A 12,880-nucleotide genomic window follows, 5' to 3' on the forward strand; every position below is an offset into this window, starting at 1 on the left:
ACAGTGGATGGATTGAGGGAAGGAACACAAAGGAACAAAGAGGAGGAGCAAAATCTGCAGACCTGTTGATCTTTATGGGGGCTATATTATAGGAGGAGGAGGAGGAGGAGGAGGAGGAGGAGGAGGAGGAGGAGGAGGAGGAGGAGGAGGAGGAGGAGGAGGAGGAGGAGGAGGAGGAGGAGGAGGAGGAGGAGGAGGAGCAGAAGAAGAAGAAGAAGAAGAAGAAGAAGAAGAAGAAGAAGAAGAAGAAGAAGCTGGGCGGGAGGACGAGAACAAGAAGGACGAGCAAGAGCAGAAAAACAGTAGCCATTAACATACAGTACCCACTCAGCTGGCCGCCCAGCCGCTCGCCCTGCACCAAGGCTGAGCTTCATGCCTCTCGTCACCTCCGGGACATACAGTCACTCGCGCCGACCTTCCTCCACCCATCGCTCCCCCTCCCGCTGGCCTGGCTCAGGAGCCTGGCAACTAGAGGAAGGCCATAGCGGAACCTTCCCCTCCTCTCCTCCCTGCCTTGCTATAATGAACGCCCAGCTATGTCTCACTCCTCAGTTCTCGCCTTGAGAGAATGTTCAGGTTTCGTGGCATCTTTCAAGTCCCAGTGGAGACGATGACAAACAGATAAGTGGTATCAGGGTTATCGCGAGGCGCACTGAACCCTCCCCCTTTCTCTCTCTCTCTCTCTCTCTCTCTCTCTCTCTCTCTCTCTCTCTCTCTCTCTCTCTCTCTCTCTCTGATGGGTATCGGTCTTCATAATACTTTTTTGTCATCTTTTTTTGTACAGTTAACCCTGAACGAGATGGTGATCAGCCTCCGCTTTCAAGGACGTATTGGAAAACATTACTTCACAACCAACCATACGACACTAAAGACAATTAATCATGTTTTTTAATGAATTTCTTCATGTGTGTGTGTGTGTGTGTGTGTGTGTGTGTGTGTGTGTGTGTGTGTGTGTGTGTGTGTGGACTGCCGCCGCCATGCATCAGTGGGTGTGACGTCCAGCCAGCCAGACACCACCGCCAGGCCGACGCCACTCCCTCGCCGCCAGACACACACAAACACACACACACACACACACGGAGCGCCTAGTCCACACTCGTAGTATTGATATTTAAGAAAGTGAAGAGGCTGAGGACAAGGATGAGGAGAAGGTGATGACACACAATGAGAGGTCAAGAGAGGTTTACTGGACAATGACAACCGAGGGGGAAGAGAAGCACAAAGAATGCAGTGAAGGAAAGATCCCCAAACACACGCCTCATCCCGACAATTGTTCTTTACCTCTTCTCATGTTTGTTTGTAGGTTTTATTGTGTCTTTTCTTCTTTTCTCTTATTTTTTCACTCGAATCTTTGACCTTTACTTTGGTTTTCGTTCTTTATTTCATTGTTATTCTTGTTCGTTTATTTCCATTCCTCAAACTCCCTATTTTACTGTTATTTTTTTTTATTATGTCTGTCCCTTCTATTTATTTTTTTTCTATTTCCTCCCTCTTTCATTTTCTTTTCTTCTTTTTTCCTGTTATTTTTCCCTTCTTTTTCTCTTTTACTTGCCCCACTTTTCGTTCTCCTAAATCCCCCTTTTCCTCCTTCCTGTTTCCTCTTTCATTCTTGGAATTTCCCATTTTTCGTTTCTTCAATTTCCTCTTTTCATCCTTTTTCATTTTTCTTGCTACTGATTTTTTGTCCATCCCTCCCTTTATTCATCCCTTTTTCTTTCTTCCTATCTCTCATTTTTCGTCCACTCTTTTCTTTAACTATCCTCCCATTTTTTCTATTTTCTATTATTTTTCGTCTTTTCCATTCCTCTTTCCACCTTATTTTATTCCTTCGTTCTTTTACTGTGCCAGTCCATTTCCTCTCGCTTTCACCCATTTATGTTCCCTCATTTTTTCGTCTCTCCTTTTACAGGACAACTTCCCTCACAAAGCTTCGCGTCCGATCAGCAAACTTAAGGAGAGTCAAGTCTCATGGGAACGAGAACCTCGCCCGACACTTCCTGCCCATCCCTACCCCTCCCACGTAACCCCCGCCAGCGTCCAGCGGTGTTCTCTCTCTCTCTCTCTCTCTCTCTCTCTCTCTCTCTCTCTCTCTCTCTCTCTCTCTCTCTCTCTCTCCCCTTAGTGTTGCTCTCCCTCCCCTCTCCCTCTCCCCTCTCAAGTGGCAGTGTCCCCGGAGGCTTGGCACGTCTGGGAAGCTCAATACTGTAAAACTTTCATACATGTTTTTCATCTTATTTTATTTTTTTTGTTTTCTTACGTCTCTCTCTCTCTCTCTCTCTCTCTCTCTCTCTCTCTCTCTCTCTCTCTCTCTCTCTCTCTCTCTAAGACAAGACAATGGTTCAGCAACTCTACCTGCATCACAGTGGCGACATCGAAGCTTGTACCCACCTGTGGAGAAACAAGACACACATTAGAGACAAGTTAGACAAGGCACATGCAGCGACACTCACCAAAACACAGCCTGGCGGGGCATCTCACCCTTCCATCGCTGCGGCATCGCTTTCATCATATTCTGGATGTCATTAGCGAAATTTATGAAGTTTAGGATGACAAGGAGTTATCTAGGGGTTATGAATGATCAAGTTACTCATCCAGCACAACTGCATCTTATTTACTATATCATTAATAACTAACAGGTGACGAAATATGAAAGGTGTCTGTGTTAACCCTTTCATTTTATTAGACATTATTTTCCTATAATTCCTTACAACTTTCAAGACATTTTTATATTAAAATATATTAATATTTGCGTCCTCGAAAACATTTTTTTTTTTTTTTTCTCTTTACTCAATCTGTCCATGCAAACATTTTTTTCCTATTCTGAATGTTACTGAAAGGCGATCCAAACAATAAAAAGGTTAAAGAGACCAGTCAGTAGCACCTCTCTGAAATCAATCACGTACGTTACAGGATGACAAATACGCATAACAATGAGTCAATAACCACATGGCTACGAATGTCACAGCAACAGACAGGCCGGCAGATCAATCACAGCCATGACAACACAATAACCCCGCGTGGCAGTGACTCACCACACATATGGACTATATCACATACTAACAAGGCGTGTTAATGTTACCTCCAACACGGGATAAATCGTCACCCCTGGAGAGAGAAAATGATACCGTCAAAGTGTATCTGGGGAGACTCGTGCAGCTGTCACGTGTCCAGTGTCTGTCCCCAACCCTCCTTCTCCCTCTACCATGCTCCTTATCCACCCACGGCGCCATGCCACGCCCCTCCAGACCCTGACATCGATCCCTCGCAAGTCTGGCTCCCAAAAATGCATCTCCCGTCCTGTCTGTGTCGCCGCCTGCCCGTCTCAGCATCCCCGCTAAGTAAACACAGGCAGTGGTGCGGCGATGTGGCGGCCCCAGTAACACATAGCAGTGCGCGTCTGAGTGATACTAGGAGATAAATTATTGCTCCAAGCTTTACGTTACGTGGCGCCTCTGTGCATTGGCCAAGGTCGCTGGTGTTTCTCTCTCTCTCTCTCTCTCTCTCTCTCTCTCTCTCTCTCTCTCTCTCTCTCTCTCTCTCTCTCTCTCTCTCTCTCTCTCTCTCTCTCTCTCTCAGTAACATCTGTCATACTCGCGGCCAAATCTAACCTAACCCACCTCTTAATAAAATTTCCTATCGCACTCATTTCCTGTCGAGATGCTAAGCTTATATAATTTATGAACAATGCCTTCACCCTCATCCTTATCTCTCTCTCTCTCTCTCTCTCTCTCTCTCTCTCTCTCTCTCTCTCTCTCTCTCTCTCTCTCTCTCTCTCTCTCTCTCTCTCAAACCAGTTGACAATGAACCCACACGATGCTTAACTATTTTTTACCTTCGTTCCCAATTCTCTTTTTTACAGCAAGTCATCACAAACACCAAAAACCTGTTTGTCTTCCTCCCCAGCCATCGCCTCTCCTTGTCCTGCGCTCTATTTATATCTCTGGAGGTGACATTGTGAAGAAAAAAAAATGTCGAGCTAATTAGTAATGCAGGGAAGAGAACTTTTTACTGGCAATTTTGACCCAAGGAAGTTCATAAATGGTATAATGTGTAGTTCAGTCACCTCTGCTACTGTTGATTGGCTAGGTCAGGTTAAAATAGGATATTAGATACAGTGATGAACTCAGCTGATAAAAATAAAAAAGCTACTCTTTCTTCCATTCAGTGTTTTCCCTAATTTTAAGTCCTCTTATCTATTTCATGAACACGCTAAACAATGGAAATGAACGCAGATTATTACTCTACCTTACACAGAATATGGATGTACCTAACTTAACTTTACCTTACCTTACCTCACCTAACCTAACCTAATCTAACCTTACCTTACCTAAACTAAACGGACATTACCTTACTTTACATTATCTAACTCAACAATGTAACCTAACCTAACTTGACCAGCACATTGCTTTTACTGAATTAAACACAGAAAGAATAACTCACTTTTATTGTCATTTTCCTAACTTGGCTGTACCTTCCCCCTTCCTCCCATCAGTCGCTTCAATATCAACCACCCCACATCCCTCCTTGACCTTCCTGCACGGTGCCCCAAGCTACTCGTGACCTTGCTCCTCATCCTCTGGTCATCACGCCTTCGGACCTTCCACACCAAGACCATCCTCCTCCGTCTGCTCTACATCTTCTTCCCTGCACAGTCCACCAATCACTGCAGACCTGGACAACAAATTCCTCGTCACGGGACACTCCACACTGGTAAAAGCTGTGGAGATGTTTGCACGCCTCTCGCCTCTTCGCAGTCGCTCTCTTCCCTCCTCTTTCCACGAAGTTCACTCACTTTATCTTTCCGCTTCCGCTCTCAGTTATTCCAAACACAGTCGAAAGTAGATGCAGACTGAAAGTGAGCGAGCATTCACACACACACACACACACACACACACACACACTAGTCTTATCAAAGGGTGAATTGTTTTACTCTTAAGAACTCAGCGATTCCTTCCCTCCCCTTCCAAAGACTAGGACATGGAATTGCTTTACCCTCAATAACTCTGATCCCTCAAGCCCTCCTCACGCCACAGCCACAGGACAAGGACACAAGGGAGCACAAAAGAAGAGCAAACGACAGCAGACATGTTGACCCTTACAAGGCTGTTTATGATAAGCGGGATCTTGGTCTGTGGTGGTGCGGGGAAACTCGGGATGAAGCAGTAGTGGTTTAAAAGTCTAACCTTACTGAAGAGGTGTACAGATTGGGAAGAGTGCTAATCTAAAGGAAGAGACTTTGGATAAATTGAGCTAATTAGTAAGACTAGTAAGACGGAGAAACTTACAATTGTTTGGGCATGAAAGCAAAGGGTAAACTACAGTGGCATTAACCCTTTCATTAATGACAATTTTTTTTCTCCATAATCCTTTACAACTTTTCCGGCACTTACTTTTGTATTACAGTATGATGAATAACTCTAGCCTGAAAAATATAAAATCATCCTATCTCTCTCTCTCTCTCTCTCTCTCTCTCTCTCTCTCTCTCTCTCTCTCTCTCTCTCTCTCTCTCTCTCTCTCTCTTCTCTATGTCCTAGCAAACAATTCTTTATACTGTTCTAAATGTTACTAAAATATGCTGATAGCATCAAAAGGGTTAATAATAATTGTGGGGACCGACTATTCAATACCAATAATAACAGTAGAGGAAATAAATATATAGTAAGGGCAAGTGTGTGTGTTCATCGTGATTACATAACTTTAGCACCCGTCTTTAAACTTCTGAGAAATACATATAGAAAGTGAGGGCGGCGGGAAAGCCCCATTGTCCGCCTATAACATGTCTCCTGGTCTTGCGCGCGGAGGGTGCATGTGAGGGTAACGGAGCGACGCGGCGTGCTGACAGGCTGGCTGAGTGCGGAGTGCGGACTGCCTTCTGACGCACACACCGCCCTTGCCTCGCCTCGCCTCGCCGCCTGGGAGCCGAGAACACGACTCCCTCAACTCTCAAGGCCGCCGCACTCCTACCTCAGCATATATTATCTCTGTTTGTTTATCTGTTTATGTTTATCTGTAAGTGTGTCTGTGTTTGTATCTGTTTGCTGCTCACTCTCTCTCTCTTTCTCTCTGGCTGCCCCCCAACCCCCCTTCCACATGCATTCTCTCTCTCTCTCTCTCTCTCTCTCTCTCTCTCTCTCTCTCTCTCTCTCTCTCTCTCTCTGGCTGCCCCCTTCCCTCCTTCCGCATGCAACTCTCTCTCTCTCTCTCTCTCTCTCTCTCTCTCTCTCTCTCTCTCTCTCTCTCTCTCTCTCTCTCTCTCTCCACAGACACTAACTTACTTCTCTTGGGCAGCAATAAAAACTACTTCTCTGAGTATTTGCATTATTTCCTCTTGCTGGTCTTTCAGTTGGCCGGATCTACCAGGATTAGACCCTTTCCCCTCAGCCTGCCCGCGTGGCCCCTCACCTTTTCATACACGACCTGGAAACGTCCCCTTTTTTGACCTGCCCAGTCTCCCTTCCGAATACCAAATCATTTTCCCATCTAACCTGGGACATTCCTCCCTCGAATTTCGCCCTCCAGGGATAGAGAGGTGTTCCCTGGCTGCCTCATTCCCCTTGGCCCATTTTTTTTTTTTTTTTCTTTTTGTACCTACATTTTTTTTTGTCCTATTTTGCAGGCAGGTCACTGTTTTCCCCGTCTTACTAGCAGGATCTTTCTTTTTTTCACTTTTTACAGGAGCTCTCTGTCATTTCCGTCTTAATAGCAAGGCCTCTCTCTCTCTCTCTCTCTCTCTCTCTCTCTCTCTCTCTCTCTCTCTCTCTCTCTCTCTCTCTCTCTCTCTCTCTCTCTCTTACTATGAAGAGCTCTCTGTACCACTCTAACTAGCAGGACATCTGTCTAACTCTTACTGGAAAGCTCACTGTCCTCCTCTTACTAACAGGATCTCTCTTTTCTCTCTGTCCCACTCCTACCAGCAGGAGCTCCACGTCCCACCCCTTGTCCCATTAAAAGCTCATTGACCTCTTATTCCAGTACAAGATCGTCGCTATTCTCCTTTCCCTCCTCCTCCCATTTTTTTCCCCCATTCCCATAAACTAAATCCCGGGACTCTTCCTCCTACAGAATACCCTCGCCTTTCTTTCCTCCTTCTGTCCCTCTGTCCCACTCACACAGGAAGGACCCTCCACCTTGCTACTTTCTCAGACACTTGCAAGTTATCTGAGCAACCCACAACCTCCCGCCCTCCCTGGCACACGTCCAACCTCCAAGGACTCCCAAGGGCATGACTTCCTCCTCCTTCTCCTACTCCAAATCGCCCCCCCCCACCTTTCTCTCTCTCTCTCTCTCTCTCTCTCTCTCTCTCTCTCTCTCTCTCTCTCTCTCTCTCTCTCTCTCTCTCTCTCTCTCACCAAGTGTCTAATCGTGTATAATCTCCACCCATCCATTCTTGACCCCTAAGCGCCTCCAATGAGCGAAGGCTGGTGGTAATGGGAGAGTGATTAGTGTTCCACGCGCCACTACTGCCACAGGGACGTTTCAAGCTCTCCAGAAGTAAACTGAACTACTCTTTCCTCTTTTGTGTGATAGGCGTGCGTTAAATGACTGACTCGTTTTTGACCTAATTAATAAATTAGTCTCCTCCTTCTGTCGGTTGTACTCTTCTGTCTCTCTATCAAGTTAGTTACAATCATTTTTTTCAAGTATCAGTGCAAGGACTGGCGAATTATTGGTGTTTTGTGAAAATGTGCAACCACCACCACCACCACCACCACCACCACCACCACCACCGCCACCACCACCACCACCGCCGCCGCCGTCACCGCCGCCGCCGCTGCCACTTTACTTCTCATCCATCTACACATTAAAGGATGACACACATATTGAGAGGGATCGACGTATAATACTTCTGAGATTAGGTAATGTATGGCTGAGAGTGGTGGTGGTGGTGGTGGTGGCGGAGCTGTGGAGAGGTCGTGACTGTGTCCTGGCGACGGGGTGACTGACTGTCCAGGATTCGCCGGGCGCCGTCCCAGCCACACATACACTCCTCACGCCGCCGCGCACCGTCAGAAACCTCACTTCCTCCCTCCTTACCACGCCACTTACCACCAAGGGCTTTATTATACCACATCTTCCCTCATCATTACACCAACCACGCGTCAGTTAACACCACAAGACACGATTACACCACCACCACCACCACCACATGGGTCACGTCACCGCCATACCAACACCGCTGTTATGACTCCCTTGCCCCCTGTGATGTCTTACTGAGTCATGTCTGCTTCTCTCTCTCTCTCTCTCTCTCTCTCTCTCTCTCTCTCTCTCTCTCTCTCTCTCTCTCTCTCACCAGGAGCGGACCCACTGGGATTTCCTGAATGGCCGGTACCCTCAAGTCTCTTCCAGGATCCTGCTAGTCTCGCCTCGCTTCACACTCCGCGCCTCACACTTTCCCACGTAACATGTAACTCTACTTCAGGACAGGTGGGCTCCTGACTTCTCCCATCTACCTCACCGTGACCACCTCCCTTCATGAGTTACGCTTTCAATTTCCACGCACGTTTTTGTTTATCCAGGGAATTCTTACGATGGTCAGAGTGGTTTTAGTTAAGTCAGATTTTTTGCTTGATATGGTAATCTCTCTCTCTCTCTCTCTCTCTCTCTCTCTCTCTCTCTCTCTCTCTCTCTCTCTCTCTCTCTCTCTCTCTCTCTCTCTCTTTCTATATATATATATATATATATATATATATATATATATATATATATATATATATATATATATATATTTGTTTCCTCCTTCCTACGACGTGCACAGTTTCTAAATTAGTGCATCAAGATATCTCAGACACTAAATAAGCCAACTTTCATCTTTTTTATTCATCTCTTCTTTTCTTTTATTTATTTCTTTTTTTTTTTTTTGAGCTGCATTGTGAACTGGTTTTTTTTCTTATTCCCTTGCCCAGACTCCTGGACACATGCAAAAAAAAAAAAAATGCAAACAGGAACCAAGCGAATGATGTGTTTAGAAAGAGAAATCCAAGGAAGACTAAAGGTATGACGAACACTTATTTTATACGCATGCAGTTATATCTGTGGATATGTACTGCTGTTGTATTATTTACGACACATAATAAACCGTGCCAATACTCGCAATGCTCAAATTATACTACCCTAGATATTCAACACCAAACCTCTCAGCGGTGAATGAACATCACTGCATCCCCTTCAGCAAACACAAGACAAACAAACAAAAACAAGAAAGTAAGCAAATAAGGAGGTTGGCTACAAGAGGCTAGCTGATCTACACAAGGCAGTCCTGTATCCTGCATGCAAACACATTGAGGCACACACACACTCACACACACACATCATGAATAAACGCATGCAACACAGCAACACACACACACACACACACACACACACACACACACACACACACACACACACACACACACACACACACACATACACACACACATCATGAATAACGCATGCAACACAGCAACACACACACACACACACACACACACACACACACACACACACACACACACACACACACACACACACACACACACACACACACACAACGCACTTTACTCGTTATGTACAAACGGCCTTCAATGAACAAAGAGAAAGAGGAACCAACAATCAAAGCCTGTGAAGGACGAAGGATTTGTGTTGACCCCAAGAGTTCCTCCACCCCAACCTATCCAGCCTCCCCCCACGGAACCCTGCCAGCTTGGTGCCCTAAGCTAAGTCTTAACCGATTAAGACACACGTTGTGCTCGAACTTGACGTAGCGAAGCAATCTAACGGAAATATGCTCCGCCGTCTGCAATTAAGATCCAGGTGTGTGTGTGTGTGTGTGTGTGTGTGTGTGTGTGTGTGTGTGTGTGTGTGTGTGTGTGTGTGGTGTGTGTGTGTGTGTGTGTGTGTGTGTGTGTGTGTGTGTGTGTATACTTCCTTACAATTCCAATTAGATCGATAGTTAGATTGGTTGGTAGATTAGTTATATAGATAGACAGATAGATAGATATATAAAGTAGATCAGACAGATAGATATATGAATGATGAATATATGGACGGATAGACACACAGATGGGCAAATAAGAAAACGCAGAGAAACAAACAGACAGGTATATACATAAATGCATGCTGTACATATATATATGTAGACATAGATAGGACTGATAAATATGTGAACTGCAACATAACATAAACACATGTGCACACTATCTGAGAGAGAGAGAGAGAGAGAGAGAGAGAGAGAGAGAGAGAGAGAGAGAGAGAGAGAGAGAGAGAGAGAGAGAGAGAGAGAGAGGATGAGAGAGAGAGAGAGAGAGAAAATTGTATATCAGTTCATTAAAATTCACACGCTCTCCTGACACTCATGAAGAGGAATGGGAGGGATGAAAGGAGGTGGCGGCGAGGAAGAATGAGAGGCGCAGTGACAGGCATTGCAGGAGTCCCTCCGTCCCTCACTCCGCCACTTCCATGTCCAGCCGGGGGCGAGACACGAGCCATGGGAATGGAGTCAATGTGGAGCACGAAGGGCCAGGGGTTACTGCAGCAGGTTGATTCAGCAATGTATGCTTCCAGCTCCGCATAATATTCCTTGCCTCTGCCTCGTCACAGTGAGTCGGGACCTCTTCCCCTCCTGAGCCATGACGCACCACAAGTCCAGGGACTCTTCCCTCGACGTAAGGATAAGCTGTGTACCTGCTGCGACACATGTCTTGTAGTATGATGTCCTTAGGCCTTGAAAGATGCACTGACGTAGGCATGACGTCAATATAGCGGCAGGGTGGGGAGGCAGCATTCGAAACAAGTTTTGGAGACCCAGCCAATACAGACCATTCCTAAGGAGGCCATGCGTGGAATTCCCATGTGACCGACCACCCTGGTCACCTGTACGCCAGTCTGATTTCTTGTATCAAAGAGACACTTCACTTGTTGAACTTTTCTACTGCAATGGCTGCGCCCTCGACGAACCACAACGGCATAATTCAATAAAAGCAACAAATTTCCCTTAATTTGGTAGCGAATGCAACCATGGCCGCCAGTAGACAAGGCTGCCCAAGTAATGAGCCAACCTGGAGTTAAAATAATTCATTAAATAACTGAGTAGATAAAAATTAATTAAATAAGTAACCAGTCAATCAATTAATTGTATATGTATGTATTATATACCTGCCAATATGAGTGATTTCGGACAAATATATGTTGTCACTTTCATCTTACGCGGCCTCCTCTCCTGAGGCCGTGGGCGGGGCGTGGAAAAGTTCTATACAACGCAGAACCTTCATGGAGCAGGCTTGGGCGGGACCAAGGCGCCGCGCGTGGCTGCTAACGTCAGTCCTCCACTCGTAAATTTCAAGGGTTATACATATTTTTTTTATCATTATCTACTTATTTATTCGTTCTCATTAAGAGAAACGCAGATGCCTAATGTTTGCCACGAAGAATGTTGTGATTCACCTTCCCACGTGAAATGGTAAACAAGTAGTCAATTTCAACATGTCCACACTCGACACACTCACAACTATGGGTCGCGGGAGGCTGATGGAATGCTACGGCAGGATGTCAGATCTTGCTCTTGCCAGTGATAATTACTTCCTCGTGATGTGCCAAGGAGACACTTTATTCCGGCGAATAAATACGAGTACGAATATGCCCCCCCCCCCCCTCCGCCCCCCCACGCCAACCCCACCAGGCCTTATTCAGTCAGTTCATGTTTACCCAGCCTACCTGTTTGCTGTCTTCAAGTCACAAGTTTCACGACAACTAAGTCGCACAACACACTTTACAGATCTCAGGCCTTGAACGAGTCAAAATTCTCCCCATCAATTTACAAATACAAGACTGCTTGCGTCACAGTCTTGTAAAGTAAACAGTCTTTATCTTTAACTGAAATCCGAGGATACTCTCTTGGAAGGACGATCCCGTTGCTCGCGTCGCCATCAGGGTTGTAAACACATGCACCCATGAGTAGCCACCCGCCAGCAAACCTCCATCACCTCCCTCCAGCCCTCGATGCTTCCTAGGACCTCACATTTACACACACACACACATACACACACAAACACACACACACAAGCCACTCGTCTACGTATGGGTAAGAAGACGCTCCTGCCTCCTCCCATCTCCATCGAGGCAGTGTGGTGTCTGTGATGCTGTAAAGTGGCACACCTCTCTGGGCCACACAAGGACAATGGAGACTAGATGCGTAAGGCCAGAGAAAAAATTCAGGCAATGAACAACACTTTAATATTATACTTTCATTTGTTGTTCAAAGGCAAAGACCCTGACCATGCACAACAGGAGGTTATCCACACAGACACACGTCAAGGTCATAATATGTAAGTTCTGAAAAATAGAGCAAAAACAAGAGAATGAATAAAAAAAATCATTAGATCATTAGGTTTTTTCCGTTAAGTAGTTAGCAGAGAGTCAACAAAGAGCTTTACGATAAGAAGAGATATGTCTATGGATAGTGATGATGGGTGGATACAGGTATATGTGCTTTATACAGGGACTGCCATGTGTAGACCTGCTGGCTTTACTGTATGTTCTTAGGTCCTTACAAATTAACGATCAACTAGTAATCAGGTGTGTCGTGGTATAAAAAATAAAATAAAATAATGTATTCGCAAAGGAAAGCAGTGGAACGGAGCCCGACATAAACAACATACCATAATAATACGATTGTCACATGAAAACAAAACAACATCGCAGTCCAGGAATATCTGCCGGTCGAGGTGTTCCGCTGCTCCATCAGGACCTTCCATCCTCGTAAACGTCAGAATCAAGTCGTAAGCCACAGCCATTAAATGTGAATCCAATTAACTGACTCCGCGATTGACGTTCATTTATTGCAACAACACAAAGTTCATTACCAATAGTGACCCCACGTGACCTGACCTCTATTCACACGCTA

At 45.6% G+C, this 12,880-nt stretch overlaps 1 protein-coding gene across 5 annotated transcripts in view; it reads right to left on the reverse strand.

The window, feature by feature from the left end:
- Positions 1-910: 910 nt before the first annotated feature.
- LOC135105789 (uncharacterized) overlaps positions 911-12,880 on the reverse strand; it is a 185,118-nt gene continuing 173,148 nt past the window's right edge. For all 5 annotated transcript variants that reach the window (XM_064014305.1, XM_064014304.1, XM_064014301.1 and 2 more), the window contains one exon: positions 911-2,388. The gene's annotated coding sequence lies outside the window, so the exon portion shown is untranslated. The remainder of the gene's footprint in view (positions 2,389-12,880) is intronic.

This window comes from Scylla paramamosain, chromosome 12, assembly GCF_035594125.1.
Source record: "Scylla paramamosain isolate STU-SP2022 chromosome 12, ASM3559412v1, whole genome shotgun sequence".
In the NCBI taxonomy this organism is placed as follows: domain Eukaryota; kingdom Metazoa; phylum Arthropoda; class Malacostraca; order Decapoda; family Portunidae; genus Scylla; species Scylla paramamosain.